Source organism: Buteo buteo, chromosome 11 (assembly GCF_964188355.1).
Source record: "Buteo buteo chromosome 11, bButBut1.hap1.1, whole genome shotgun sequence".
NCBI lineage: Eukaryota > Metazoa > Chordata > Aves > Accipitriformes > Accipitridae > Buteo > Buteo buteo.
Window position 1 is genome coordinate 27834873 of NC_134181.1, and position 15802 is coordinate 27850674.

At 42.7% G+C, this 15802-nt stretch overlaps 1 protein-coding gene and 1 non-coding gene across 5 annotated transcripts in view; both read left to right on the top strand.

Moving 5' to 3' along the window:
* Positions 1 to 15802, top strand: part of TTC28 (tetratricopeptide repeat domain 28) — a 202181-nt gene that overhangs the window by 88160 nt on the left and 98219 nt on the right. The gene's annotated exons all lie outside the window — the stretch shown is intronic.
* On the top strand, positions 9880 to 9950 carry TRNAG-GCC (transfer RNA glycine (anticodon GCC)). The gene has a single exon. It is a non-coding gene; the product is annotated as a tRNA-Gly (tRNA).

A 15802-nucleotide genomic window follows, 5' to 3' on the forward strand; every position in this document is an offset into this window, starting at 1 on the left:
GTTGGATGTAACGCTTTGTGGCCCAACAGAAGCTGACTCTCTCTTACTTTGATACTATTTAATTATTGAAATGTGGCATTTTGAGCTGTTTCTGCCATCTGTTTTTGGTATAAGGCTTCTCCTGGCTTTCACAAGATATGTGAGAAGGCAGGAGATCTGCATCCTACCCAGAGTTGAAGTGGTGGTGTGCACATGGGATCCAGCTGTGAGAGGGTAACCAATCAGATTGTTGTATATGTAATTCCAGTATGATTAGGGACCCAGTGTAATCCCTGTGCATAAAATGGGAAGTTTTCTGCAACAGGCAGAGTCCTGGAGGTCCTGATAAAGGTACCTTCCTTAGTCAGAAATTTGTTCTCTTAACTGTAGTGAAGAATACGCTAATCAGGCAGCGTATCTGTGGAAAGAATTTAAAGGGTATTTACTTACTGGTTGTCAAATTAGAGTCAATTTGACATGGATTATTTATGTGCTCACTAGAAAATGCACTAAGGGAAGTCATCTGAAGTATTGGGGACTGGTGCTGTGCAGCAAAGAGTATACAAGTAATTAGAGGGACTGGTAGAGGGCTTGTATAAACACTTCAACTTGTGTAAAAGCTAGGAGAGGATTGTGATCCTCTGAGCCTCAGGAACAGTGAACTATGAACATGGAAAATACCACCGAGATAGGCTGTTCATAAAGTTTTATTAAGTTGGTTTTGTTCTTCAGTGACCATAGAGTCTCAGGACTTAGTTTACTTATCATAGAATCACAGAATTATATATATAATTTGGGTTGGATATATATATATAGAATATAATTTGGGTTGGAAGGGACCTTTAGAGGTCATCTAGTCCAACCCCCCTTTTTTTTGGTCAGACTTAGAGTGTGCAGGGCCTGTGACTTGGCTGTTAGTTAACCAGGCACTGGTTACCTAGCCACTAGCTCATTATTGGCTGGGCTGCATGAAGCATAGATGGTTCATTGTGTCCTTTCTAATGGAGCAGATGGAGTATCAAAGCTGTCACTGTCTAGTTCTGAAATGTTGGTAGCAATGCCATGCAGTATGTTATCTGCAATGCATTTGGGTGCCCAGTCCACAGTCTCCAGTATTGCCTCTGCAGGCACTCATTCTGAGGAATTTCTGAAGGCTGCAGGTAAGTTATATTTAGCATGACTGTGATGAGACAACTGAAATAATTTGCAAGTCTGATATTTGGGGACACTGGAAAGCTTGTGCACCAACTGAATGCACTTCCATGTAGACGTGAGATATACAACAAGAGAGTTAGAATGATTTAGTGGTGAATTATGTGGTGGTGATAAGAATAGGGAGAACTCAGATTTTGCTGTAGTTCAAATGGGTATGGGACCACTGCCGATAGATTTCTAATCAGGGAGAGATTAATGTAAAATAGTTGGAAGAATCCTTAAGTCAAAGCAGAAATACTGAGCAAAGTTAGAGTCCTTTATTGGATGGCTTAGAGTTGTGTCATGTTTTGTACTGGTATGTAGCGGACAGGCTTTGGTGCTCTTGTGCAATATGAAAACTTGTTCAGCAGTCAGATACCTGTCATGATGCACAGCATGTTTGGAATAGTCTGCCCCAGTCAGTGCTTAAAGCCATGAAGTGTGCACTGAAAATGCCAGTTTGCTTGCAGACTGTACTTTCGGATGAGCACGTAGACGCTGCTAGCACTCTTGTGCGGTATTCATTTCTCGGGGATGGTTTCTGTGCCAGAAGGGCCAGCACAGATGATGTGCTCTTGATGAAGTCAGTGAACCAGACACAGATTTTGTGCATGTGCTTGTGTGTATTTGTGATTGTGTGACCTGGATCAGTTCCCTGTAAGGCAGGAACTGTTGAGCTCTTCATTACATTGAAGTGTGCCTTGTGTTACCTGGAAATATGCTCTAATGACTCTCAATTTATTAGTCATCTGTACATTTGAATTTGGCTATGGGAGATTGATCCTAAGCAAGCTAGGCAGCCTGGCACTGAAATGAGGCAAGCTTCATGCCCTTTGGCCCTTCAGGTAGGCCTAAATGTCTTTGTAGCCTAACTACACTATGTGGTGTCCCTAATATAACTGCTGGTTTCAACATAAGGTCTTTCCTTACTGTGAGATTCCCTGCATCAGGATTAACTTCTGATTAGTAGTCTTAGGTCTCTTGGGTACTGACACTAGTAAAACCACCTCTTTGAAGCGATCAGTGCTTATATCCTGCTGCTTTGTTCTGCTCTAGAGACGAGTTGTGCTGAAGGGAGACAAAAGGAGCCATGGCTTTATCTGGTTCTGTTGTTTAATTCATTTCATTCTTTTTCCTCCGCATCCCAAATTTGGCTGTGCAGCGTGTTTGATGTTATTCCTCCATCTCCTTCGCAGCCTGTCTGCTAAAGCCAAGGGGTGACTGTAACAAAACATAAGATTGGCTGGGGCGGCTGGGAAGCTTGTGTCCCTGCTTTTGTCTGTGCCAGGTTGAGAGAAAAGGCAGGAGCTGGAGCTGTTGTAGCATTGCTGCAGTGTGGTTACAGTGAAAGTGCGTGAAAGTAGCATATGGAACACAAACTTGTTCTTAATTTGTGCAAAGAAGTTGTCTGTAGATCCCCTCTGTTTGTCTCATAGGTGGTAGAGGAAGAAACTCATAATAAAAGGAGGAAAACTGCAAAAAATCTAAAGATCTTCTTACAACATGAAGACGTGCTACTGACTGCAGTCAGCCAGTAAACTACTGATTAAATTAAAGTTCAAAAAAAAAGATAGCTTTTAAAACACAAAAGTCAGAAATAGGCATCAGGAAAATAAATTTTAAAAATTAGGGTGCTGTGTTTTGGGGGAGAGATTTATTTAATATTTTTTTCCAACTTGAGGGCAGTGTCCAAACTGCAATGGGTAAAGCTAGAGCTTGTTACTTAACTGTCTTTTAGATTTTATTGAACTGACATTACCAAGTTGTGTGTATAGCATCTCTAGTTTCTTTTCTTCATGGTTATGTTATACTTGCTACTTGTGCCTTGTGTTTCTTTTCTGTCTAAATATTATGCAAGAGGTGTTTTTAGAAGGGAAGTAGTAGGCTTCTTTCTCAGCTATACCAGCTAGTATATGCTAATACATGGGTTTTGTCAGCTGCCCTATTGTGTATATATATAATTTTTTTTTTTTTAAAGTATGGCTTTAACTCAATTAACAACAAATCTATACATTTGGAAACTCTTCAAAACTGGACTTGAATTATGGCACTGGTAGGTCATGCCTAGTCTCTGGAAGCCTTTGGGCTGACTGGGGTCTTTGGTGGAAGTGTTAATAGTACCTCTTCCTTTGGTGGGCTGCCAGGCCCTTTATTGGTATGAGCAGGGTTCATATCACTTGCCACTGAAATGCGGCCACTGCAAGGTGGCATGTGGTAATTGTTATAAAACTTTCAGGCGCTGTGGGCAAAATCCCAGTGCTTACTTTGTACACCATTTACCCAGTGTATTTATCATGAAGCTGCTAGGTGAACTGGGGTTTTGTAAGATCCTGGGACTGTAACCCTAGCTTTTTCAAAGCATCCAGCAGACAACTGTGGCTGTTTCTTAAACGTGGCTTTTACGCACACAAAGTCCTGATGGCTGTATAAAGTGCTGATCAGTTAATTGTTTTAATTTTCATTGTGTTTTCTTTCAGCTTCTGGCACCTCTAGTGTTCATGAGACAATTCCATCTTTGTTTCAGTGTCACAGTTTAATGCTTGGTGGCTGGTGACAGTACTACGCACAGGGCTTGTGAAGTCTCTCTGAATTAGTTTGCTCCCATCTGTGTGAAGAACTGAAGCCAAAAGCCTCTCCTTTCAGAGGATTAGAATCACATCATTACTGGAGGGAGTTCAGAGAAGAGTGAAAAAAGTGATTAGGGGCCTGGAGGGACTGATGTAGGAGGAAAGATCAAAGGGGCTAAATTTGTATCATTTGGATAACTGACAGTGAACAGGAAACATGAAAGTCTGTGATTATTGAATGTGTATAAACAGGGAGGGGTCGGGGAGAGATTATTCAGGGTGGGATGATGGGGGCAATGGGGCTACATTAGCAAGGGAGAAACAGCTGTTAAATAGGGAAATTTCCCAACAATGAGATAAGTTAGGGTATTTAGTTGTCTCTTGCTATAAATCCAATTACTTAAGCTACTGCTTTTTAATTTACTGATGAACACACATAAAATCTTGTGGATAGACATAGAAGTATAAAGCTAAGATTGGTGCAGGAATGACTGTGTGGTTGTATGTGTCTTTGGCCTTGGTGGCTGTGTCTGCAAGGTCTAGCATCTGATGTAGGTGGAACTCACTGAACAGAGCAGGTAGGACATTGTGAGAAACAGGCCTTTCCTGGCTTTTTCATCAGGATTAACATAATTAGGTTGATGGAGGTCACCTCTCTGTACTGTTTGTCCCTCTGCAGTTATCTGGGATTTCAGAAGATAAGTACTGCACAGGGTCAGTAGTTGAGTTGCTTTGATTCAGAAGTTTGGACTACAGCCTAGATATTAAAGTAAGATCTAGGACTTTACTTTCAGAATTAGCAATTGCAGGAATTAGTGATATTTTAGATGTTTCCAGGATGCTGCTTTAAAAGTATACCTTCTGCCAGGCATCCCATGCTCTTGCATCTCATGGCAGTTAACATTCATACCTCTCACACTGAATCACATTCTCAGCAACCTGTAAATGAGTCTGGGCTTCGGTATGAGCTGATTGGTTATCTTTTCTACTGATGTTAATATCTTAATAAATGCAAAATACATTTTGGAAATTCCAGACTTAAGTTCCAGCTGAATCTTTGCCTTCAAGCTAAAATGTATTTTAACTGAAATGGTGGCTGTACGGGGTCTTTTGGGCTGGCTTGAACGTTTTCTTTCCCAGCTGGTTATAGTACAAAAGCCTGGGAGCAGGATTGTGTGTCATCACTAACTCTGCATTTTCTATCCCATTGTTAATTTAATGCAAATCTTTTACATTACTCTGGCATATCTTTGCCAGTAGAAACTGCCATAGCACTAATTTTTCCTGTCTAGCTGGGAATAATAAATCTTCAGCTTGAGGAGATTACAGTGCTCTGGACATGTATGTTTCATGTGATGGCTAAAACAGGATTAAACCTATGAGAAGTTCAGTGAAACAGTGAACTGATTATTATCAAACTGCAGTTACAGGTGTGTGAGCCTACATACACACATGTTCAGACCAGCGTGGTGTATCAGTGCCTGCTCAAGTACTAATGCTTATTTCAATTTGCAGAAGTAGGCAAATCACTGGGGGGAGTGAGTGAGCAGCTGGGTGGGCTGAGCTGCCCACTGGGGTTAAACCACACCACCAGCCTTGCAAGACAGGGCGTAGCAGATAGAGCCAGAATACTTGGCTTACAAACAACTCCGCTTTGGTGTTACTTCAAGTTCTCAAATCCCAGGGTTGCTTTAGAAGTTTGCTGCCTGCCTGTGTGGAGAGGGCCCCGGGCTTGTTGCTGGCATGCCAACGGTATTGCTCCTCTGTGAACTTGTCCAGTCCTTGTCCTTGTATTGTATAATCCTCTGACTCCTGGGCAGTGAGAATAGTGCAGGTCTCTTTCACCTCTGGGCCTGCTAAATTCTCCTTAACCAGCCAATGCCTAAATCTTCCCAGTGGTCATACTCGCCTGCGCTGCCTGGATACCCTGTGGCCTTTGCAGGCTGAGTGACAGCCAAAGCGAGGTCTGCTCCATCACTCTCCCTCAGCAGCCTATGCTCAGCTTGTATGTGGTCCAGCACTAGCCAGGAGGAACTTGGGAATTAGTCATGCATGCCTCTGATGTGAAGGGAGCACATAGCAGGCTATGTAAGGAGTGCTTGTGTGTGTAAAAGAGAGGATCAATGTATATATGTAGGATGAGGACATGTGTATTTAAAAGCAATGGGGGTAATGTAGTCCCTTGCTATTGTGTGTTTCAGAGCAGAGGCTTATTGATTCAGGTGCCTGAAATAGTGATGCTTTGAAGCAGAATTTCCTTTGGGAACAGTCGTGTGAAAGGGCAAAGGGGAGATGATTAAAATTTAAACCTTCAAACCCTGCTGAATTACTTTTTTCTTTTTTTTTGAATGAGACTGTATTACTGAAGGAACAAACATTTAGAGCTACCCAAATCTCTATTTAACTACTGCATCCCCATGTAGGATACATTAGTGATAAGAGGTTGCAGGGTTAAAATGCTGTGTATGGCATGAAAATGCCTGCTGTTGGGAGACTACTGTGTTTGCTGTGTATAGAACAGATGTTCTTGTTGAGGATGTGGTGGCTGTTGGCTGCTTTTCCTCTGGATTACTGTACCAAATCTCCCAGTTGTTTATGAAATGCACAGTCACAAAATTACATGTCAGCGTCATTGTTTGATATGCCACTTTTCTAAGCTTTCCATCTCCCCGAAGGAAGATCTGTTGTGTGAGAAGTCTGCCTAGTAACTCAACTGGTATTTGCTGATACTAATGTAGGACAACAGTCAGTGTTTGGCTAGCAAGAAGGCAGTCTTCTCATGGTGAGCAGGTTTTTCCAGACAGTAAATTTTTCAGGATTTTATAGAATCATAAAGTGGTTTGGGTTGGAAGGGATCTTAAAGATCATTGAGTTCCAACCCCCCTGCCATGGGCAAGGACACCTTCCACTAGACCAGGTTGCTCAAAGTCTCATCCAACCTGGCCTTGAACACTTCCAGGGATGGGGCATCCACAACTTCTCTGGGCAACCTGTTCCTGTGAAGAACTTCTTCCTTACAGCTAATCTAAATCTACCCTCTTTCAGTTTAAAGCCATTACCCCTTGTCCTATCGCTACATGCCCTTGTAAAAAGTCCCTCTCTGGCTTTCTTATAGGCCCCCTTTCTGTTAAAAGTTTTTGTTTCTTTTTTTTCATGGAGAGACTTCTAACACAATGTCAGAATGCAAATACCAAGATGTTTCTCAAAATAATTTAGTCCTGGTCAGGCTTAAGAGGCTCCAGGTTCAAAGTAGTTGTCCTGAAGAGATTGTAGAGGATTTCCTGATCTAGTAATGTGCATTTGACTTATTTTCTGATTGCAGACTCTCTTGTGTGAAATCTGTCATATTGCCCACTTCTCAGAGATTAGCTTTGTGTTTGCAATTTTTCCACAGTAGCATAAATGTGCAGAATCTGTGTATTCAGTCCCATTGAGGAATGACTCTAGCACATTTCTTATCAAATGATAATTATAATTTTTGTGTTACATATAAAATTAGAACATCTGATAGTGAATGTCCTATAAGATATTTATAACAATGCTCTATATTATTTTCAGTCTGCAGGGATGTGTGTTCATTCCTTGCAGATCCTGTGTCTTCCCTGTATTTTTATGCACAGATTGATCAGGAAAAGATTGCAGAATTGTGCATTCCTGAATATATTTGTTGAGAAGTATCTTGTGGCAGTGAACCATTTCTAATGCTGCCATGCTGCTGCAGATCCCATTGCACAATGTCATTAGTAGTCAAAGAACTCCCCTAAAACCAAGCAAAGATTTTACAACGTGCAGTGGTTCTGATCTTTATTACTCTGTTAATTCTGTTGTGCTTGCTAACAAACTATTGTTTCTGCTTTCTGTGAAGTAAAAGAAATTGCAATAAAGCAGAGTAGGTTGCTGTCCTTGCCAGTACAATGATGGTAAGCATTGTAATATTGGACAGCGATGCTAATGTCTGAGCACAGAGGAGTTTACTGCAATGACCTTCTGCTACCTGGGTCCCTGGATTGCAATTCCAGCTGGGGATTCAGATTTGATGACCGTGTGGCAGATCTTGCTTCCAGCAACACACAGGCTCTTCATCTTCTTGACAAGAGGGAACATGTTTAAGCTGTTTCTCCTGCATGAGTCAGTGCTGCACTTCCAGTACATGTCTTTGACTGTGCAGAAAGGTAGAAAATGGAGGGGAAAAGGAGATGTTGCAGGCAGGCTGCAGTGTCTAGAACTGGCTCTTTGTGCTGCAGTGTGCAGGGTGTGAAGTGCTGTTTGCTGTGTTCTCTGGTGGCACCGGTGCGCTGGTATGTCTTGAGGCAAGCACAGGCTCGTCCTGCCTGTGGTCTCTGTTGGAAATAAGCCTAGCAGAAATATGGACTCTGTTAGTTTGGTCTTGGTGCTATGCAGCTGTGGTTGTTTAGATTTTTTTCCAGCTTACAGACCAGAAAGAACAAGCTCTTGCTACCTGCAGCATGAGATATAAACACACCCATGAGTACACAGCTGGTGGGTGAGTGGTCTCACAAAAATAGGGTCCCGACATCTTTTGGAGGGTGGGAAACTGCTACTGTTTCTTTCCCTCTGTTTTTTTGTTCATTTGTATTGTGTACGTAATGAACACTGAAGCCTGGAATTTCCTCTGTGAGGGAGGAGGCAGCAAGCAAAAGTTTGTATTTATGATGCTAAAGGGACATCCTGTTTTGTTACTTGTTCAACTCTGATTACATAGTCCATGCTGGACAAGATACGGAGCGTGATGTGCCTAAAATCTGACTCTAAAAAGACTAGCAGGATCGATAGAAGGGAATTGAAAACAAACTGAGGAATATGTAAAACCTGAAGGCTGCTGGGTCAAACAGCCCTTCACATAATAGGAAATGCCAGAGCTTATTTATAGTGGTGTGGTGAGTTGACCCTGGCTGGATGCCAGGTGCCCACCAAAGCTGCTTTATCACTCCCCTCCTCAGCTGGACGGGGGAGAGAAAATATAACAAAAGGCTTGTGGGTTGAGGTAAGGACAAGGGAGATCACTCACCAATTACTGTCATGGGCGAATGTCGTGGTTTAACCCCAGCCAGCAACTAAGCACCACGCAGCCGCTCACTCACTTCCCCCCCATCCAGTGGGATGGGGGAGAAAATCAGGAAAAGAAGTAAAACTCCTGGGTTGAGATAAGAACAGTTTAATAGAACAGAAAAGAAGAAACTAATAATGATAATGATAACACTAATAAAATGACAACAGTAAGTAATAAAAGGATTGAAATGTACAAATGATGCACAGGGCAATTGCTCACCACCCGCCGACCGACACCCAGCCAGTCCCCGAGCGGCCAAAAAAAAAAAAAAAAAAAAAAAACCAAACAAAAAAAAAACCTGCCCCCCCCCTTCCCAGTTCCTAAACTAGATGGGACGTCACATGGTATGGAATACACCGTTGGCCAGTTTGGGTCAGGTGCCCTGGCTGGGCATGAGAAGCTGAAAAATCCCGGACCATAGTCTAAACACTACTGAGCAACAACTGAAAACATCAGTGTTATCAACATTCTTCACATACTGAACTCAAAACATAGCACTGTACCAGCTACTAGGAAGACAGTTAACTCCATCCCGGCTGAAACCAGGACAGCGAAACAGACTCGACTTGGGGAAATTAGTTTTATTTATTACCAATGAAATCAGAGTAGGATAATGAGAAATAAAACCAAACCTTAAAACCACCTTCCCTGCCACACCCTCCCTCCTTCCCAGGCTCAACTCCACTCCTGATTTTCTCTACCTTCTCCCTGCCAGCAGCAGAGGGGGATGGGGATGGGGGTTGTGGTCAGTTCATCACACATTGTCTCTGCTGCTCCTTCCTCCTCAGGGAGAGGACTCCTCACCTTCTTCCCCTGTTCCAGCGTGGGGTCATGAGACAGTCCTCTACGAACTTCTCCAACATGAGTCCTTCCCACAGGCTGCAGTTCTTCACGAACTGCTCCAGTGTGAGTCCTTCCCACGGGCTGCAGTCCTTCAGGCACAGACTGCTCCAGCGTGGGTCCCCCGTGGTGTCACGAGTCCTGCCAGCAAACCTGTTCCAGCGTGGGCTCCTCTCTCCACGGGGCCACAGGTCCTGCCAGGAGCCTGCTCCAGTACTGCTGCCACCCGCATTGGTGGTTCAGTGGTAGAATTTTCGCCTGCCATGCGGGAGGCCCGGGTTCGTTTCCCGGCCAATGCACCAAGCGCCGCTCGGCCGAGGCTGCGAGGAGAAGCGGCCTTTCACAGCCTCCCGCGGGGACCGTTTGCTGACTGAAACCGGAGTGAGCGGCTGCGTGGTGCTTAGTTGCTGGCTGGGGTTAAACCACGACAGGGCTTCCCACGGGGTCACAGCCTACTTCGGGCATCCCCTTGCTCCGGTGTGGAGTCCTCCCCAGGCTGCAGGTGGATATCTGCTCCACCGTGGACCTCCATGGGCTGCAGGGGGACAGCCTGCCTCACCATGGTCTTCACCAGGGGCTGCCGGGGAATGTCTGCTCCGGTGCCCGGAGCATCTCCTCCCCCTCCTTCTTCACTGACCTGGGGGTCTGCAGGGTTGGTTCTCTCACATATCTCACTCCTCTCTCCTGGCTGCAGTTTCTGTTGCGGAGGTTTGTGGATTTTTTTTTCCCCCTTCTTAAATCTGTTATCCCGAGGCACTACCACCGTTGCTGATGGGCTTGGTCTTGGTCAGCAGCAGGGTCCATCTTGGAGCTGGCTGGCCCTGGCTCTGTCAGACACAGGAGCAGCTTCTAGCAGCTTCTCACAGAAGCCACCCCTGTAGCCCCCCTGCTACCAAAACTTTGCCACGCAAACCCAAGACAAGTGGCTTGTTGGGATGTTTTGGGTGGTTTGGTGGTTGCTTCTTTTTTTGTTGTGTTTTTTTTGTTTGGGTGTTTTGTTTTTTTTTTTTTTACATTTGGCTGGGAGAAGGGGATGTGTTGATACTACTAGGGAAAGAGACAATGTATACATGGAAGGCCTGAATTCTGGTTGCCAGTACACCTTTATTTTTGCCATTTTTTTACATTTTGAATTTGATTTTTAAAAAAAAATTAGTATTTTAATACTGTTTAAATTTACTTTGCTAGTGTAACTCAAATGATGTGTTTAAAAAAAGATAAAAACAGCAAAACCCACCCAAAACCAGACAACATCCCCCCTACATCTTGCAGCATTGAGGTGAAAAAATACCTGTAAGGGACTTGGATGATTAGGTAACTGCTGAACTGTACCAAGACTCTCCCAAGTATAACGTATGCAGGTTGGCCAAATGTATTTCTGACACCCTTGCTTATTTTCAGATTCTGGTTCCAAATTTTTTGGGGAGGCAGAGGGAAAATAAATAGCTGGGTTTTTCAAATTTTTTTAAACTCAAAGGAAAAAAAATCCCCACAATGCTGCTCAGAGAAATGGCTGTACTGTTTAGCACTTTTTTTAGGTGACTAGTCTCATGTCGATAACCAGTATGGGAGATTTCAACTGTATCCGTTTGGCAAAATTTTGTAAGTGGCAGAAAATGGGCATCATGAGAAGATGTCAGGTAGCCTTAAGTCTAGGATATGCTGTCTGGTCTGGCTATGACACATAGTTTTGCATTTGCACCTTGCTGGTGTGTTTGGGATAGGTGTTTTTGTCAGATAGTAATTTTTACTTTCATATTTTTCCTGGTACCCTCAGAGGTGGGAGCAGAAGGCTGTGCTTCTCAGTATCCTATCTGGTAGTTTGGTTTCTTTGGTGGTTTTGTTTCATTTTGTTTCCATTCCAAACTTGCTGTTTCTAGTTGACTTCTCCAGTGGAGGTTTGAGAAGTGAAAATGTATATGCTCAGAGTCTAGGCTGAGAGATACCAACTGGTTCACAGGTCCATCAGCTTCTGCATAGTTTAGATTCCAACAAGAGCAAAAGCACATATAAAAATATTTTTAAAAAAATCTTGATCCTTAGTCACCCTATCTCTTGCATGTTTAATTTAGCTTTTCCTTTGTCTGGTTTCTGAGTACAGAACTGGAGCCAAAATAGTCCCTTTGAATCATATGATAAAATTGTCTTTTTTGCCCACAAGGCTGTTAAACTGGAAGGAGCAGAACATGGCTGAAATTTATAACCTGTGACTCTCTTCACTGAAAACTGTAATTTTCAAAGCAAATCTCTGCAAGGGGACTGAATTACTTTGATTTCTCGTGCAGTATAAATAATGTTCCTTTTGGTTTACATCAAACAGAGCTGCCATTGCTTACTGATCTAATGGAAGCTATGGTAATTGCTTTTGTAGGTTCCATTTATAGAGCAGACTTCTATGACTAATTTAATTACTTACAGCTGAATCCAGTCAAAGTAATAAGTTCAAAATAACCTCTGTCATGCTGCAGTGGAAGCAGCATGTTCCCAGAAAAAGGCACTTCCTAATTGTTTCATTTTTCAATTAAGAGAAAGAGTTTTTAGCTTTCATGTATTTATTGTCTGGTTAAATGAAGAATGTACCTCTGTAGAACTCTCCTACGTAATGCCATGAGCCATGATGAAACTCCTGTCTCCCACTTAACAGCACTTAAAGCTTGTCCTTACGCAAGGGTCTTGCATTATTTGCAAAGAATGGTAGGTATTATTCTCTGCAGATCTGCTCAGCTGCAGTACAGAGAGAAGTGACTTGGCCAAGATCACATCAAGCCAGTGGTCTGCGAGATCCAACATTGCCGTCTGTAAGGAAACCACATGGATTTCCTGTGCTTAACACTTGTTTGGTTGTCTGAGTCCCTGATTGTGAGATCTGGTTGCCTAATGTGACAGAGAGATATCTCCAGCTGCTGAGGTAGGGTCTTGCTATGCCTCTGTTTAAAGCAACTCTTATGTCGGAGAAACTCTTCCTTTCAATCTCTCTTGAGTTCCTGGGCATCATTGGTACACCCTTAATCTCCAGCATGTTGTAGCATACAGGTGTGGACAGCTGTAGTACTGAAGAAACATATAGCATTAAAACTTCAAAAAGAGTTAAGAATACAGGAAAGAAATAATGTAGTGCATTCACATTTCCAGGTTATACCAAGTCACAAAGAGGTGAAGTGTGAGGAGGTGCTTTGAGGACAGTCACTACACGCTTGCCCTGTTCCTCCCATAGAATCCACTGCTGGCTTCTGCCAGAAGCACATACAGGTCTGGAGGGACCTTTTGTCAGACCCACTGTGGTGGTTGTGATCTTGCATAGTGATTTCCTTGTTGACACATGGCACCTTGATTAGAAGTGTGTTTGAAGATGTGTGATGAGAAAGAATAGATGCCTTGAAAGATTGTCATATAAAGAGTTAAAAACTTGGAATTATTCTTAGAATTATTTAATGACGTATTTAGCAAAGACCTTGTCTTTGTTTTGGTTGGGATAGAGTTAATTTTCTTTCTAGTAGCTGGGATAGTGTTATGTTTTGGATTTAGTATGAGAAGAATGTTGATAACACACTGATGTTTTCTGTTGTTGCTAAGTAGTGTTTAGACTAAGTCAAGGATTTTTCAGCTTCTCATGCCCAGCCAGCAAGAAGGCTGGAGGGGCACAAGAAGTTGGGAGGGGACACAGCCAGGACAGCTGTCCCAAACTGGCCAAAGGGATATTCCATACCATGTGACGTCATGCCCAGTATATAAACGGGCGGGGGGGATTGCTGCTCAGTAGCTAGCTGGGCATCAGTTGGCAAGTGGTGAGCAATTGCATAATTGCATTGTGCATCGCTTGTTTTGTATATTTCCTTTATTATTATTGTCATTTTATTAGTGTTATCATTATCATTATTAGTTTCCTCTTCTCTGTTCTTTTAAACTGTTCTTATCTCAACCCACAAGTTTTACTTTTTTTTTTTTCCTGATTCTCTCTCCCATCCCACTGTGTGTGGGGGGAAGTGAGTGAGCGGCTGTGTGATGCTTGGTTGCTGGCTGGGGTTAAACCACAACAGACCTTCACTTCATTATGCAAGAATTAAATGAAAGACACCTTAGCTCATCTGCAGAAAAACTGCTGCAGGACAGTACAGGGACACGGTGACCCTGGTGCAATTGTAGCAATTACGCCTTTTCTTATGTCTGTTTTTATACTGGTATACATACACTAACACAAAGCTGAGTTTTCTGATGTTAATGTGATGTTAGCGTGATTGATCTGCATGCCACTGGATGTCTTTTTCTGTTACATATGCTTGAGCGCATGTGTGCACACTTAAAATTTGATTTTTTCATTCATTCCTTGTCTTTTGCCTTTGTCTGACACGTTGTCATTTAAATGACCAAATCTTTCCAGACTCTTAATTCTCACTTTACATTTCTTTAAAAAATGTTTCATCTCCCTTTTTAGCACCCAGGCATTGTTCGAATCTTCTCTGTATTGAGTTACTGAAGATCACCGGGGCACAGTCCCACTTTATCAGTGATGTCATCTAGGAGCCTTGGAACTGAGTGCGGATTGCTCCAGGTTGTGGGTCAGGACTGTTCAGAGTGCATGTGGACATTCCCTTTGTACAGCAAGGGTTTTGGCTTCTCTTCACAAACAGTGAATTCTGCTTACTCTCCAGCTGTAGGTATTTGGGCACTTGATGCTTTCTTCAGCATTATTATAACTATCTTGATGATCATAAGTAATTGTTGAGTGGTGTTGGTCAGATCCTGCATGCAGCTTACAGACCTCAGATGGTAACTGGGAGCCAGAGCTTAAAGCAGTGATGAGTACAGAACTTGGTATGTAACTCACCTTACTGAAGTGAAGCTGCCAAGAATTAGTCCTAACAGAATCAGAAACCTTTGTAGTGTGACTGTTCTGTGGTGCAGCCATGTTTAGTTGCTTTGTATTAGCAGCATAGAGCAGAGCTGGGCTGATTGCAAGGTCTGTGGAAGCATTCTGAATGTGTCAAGTTTTGAGAAAGAAAAGGAGCTTCTGCTAAAAGATGGTGCAGAATCAAAGATTATCAGTTAGCATAGCAGACCAAGAGGTCTCATATGGAAGAATTTGTTGTATCTTACAAATGAATAGACATAACTAATACCTCATGAAATTTACTGCAAATCTCTATAGATTTTTTCATTTAAATGATAAAGAGATTTTTAAGAGAAACAATAGAAAGCATTTGTTATCATCAAAGTCAAAAGAACGTGTGCACAGTGTAGTTGCATCACTTCCCCCCCCCAAATAATCTGATACTTTACAAAACTAATGTGAGCATAGGTGGAGAGGGAAATTCATTAGTGAGAACTTGCCTTTTCTGCAGGGAAAGCTACAAGCATGCAGCTCTGCTTCTGATATGGTGCTCTCTCCTCCCAGGGAGATGCTCAGGGGAACAGCTCAGCTGAGAAGAATTCTTCTGTCATTTAAAGGATGAACTAGGAGGTAATTACTCATGCCACCAGGTCAGTTAGTATTGATGGGGGCTGCTTCAAGACTGTAACGTTTGGGTAAGTCCTTGGCGGTTGAGAATTGACTTAAATCCTGCAAGCTTTGCTGTGTGTGTTAGGTGCCTGGGTATTCATATTATCTAAAGCAGATTTCTAGGAAAGCAGATTTCCAGGGCAGATTGAGCTGTACTCTTTGACCCTATCACGGGTGGTTGAGTGTGGTAATTGTGGGATTTCCCTTGGAAATACTGGGATTTGTACCTGCTGCTGTACAGCTCTTGGTTAAACAGACCAGGTGTGGATTGCTGCTCGTGTGCTTGCCCATCAGTGAATGCTGAAAATGTGAAAAAAATTAAAACTAAACCAATAAAATCAGCTGTTAAAATCTGAGTGCACATAAATACCTGGCAATTCCAGATGATGGCTAGACAAAGGCTATGCAGTGCTCATCGTACTAGAATTAATATTTCAGTGGGGTCTTTGTCCTCATTCACACTTTCTTCTTGACTTGGTATATTATCTGTTTTTTCACATACAATTAGGTACCAAGTTCTGCTGTGCTGGACACTGCCTGTTCTGCTGAGTGAGTAGTATTTAATATCCTAGAGCTATGACTGGGGACTTCTAGATATGGCAGACAGTTACAGTTTTTCTGCTATTGTTCATTTTGGATGCTGGGAAGAACATG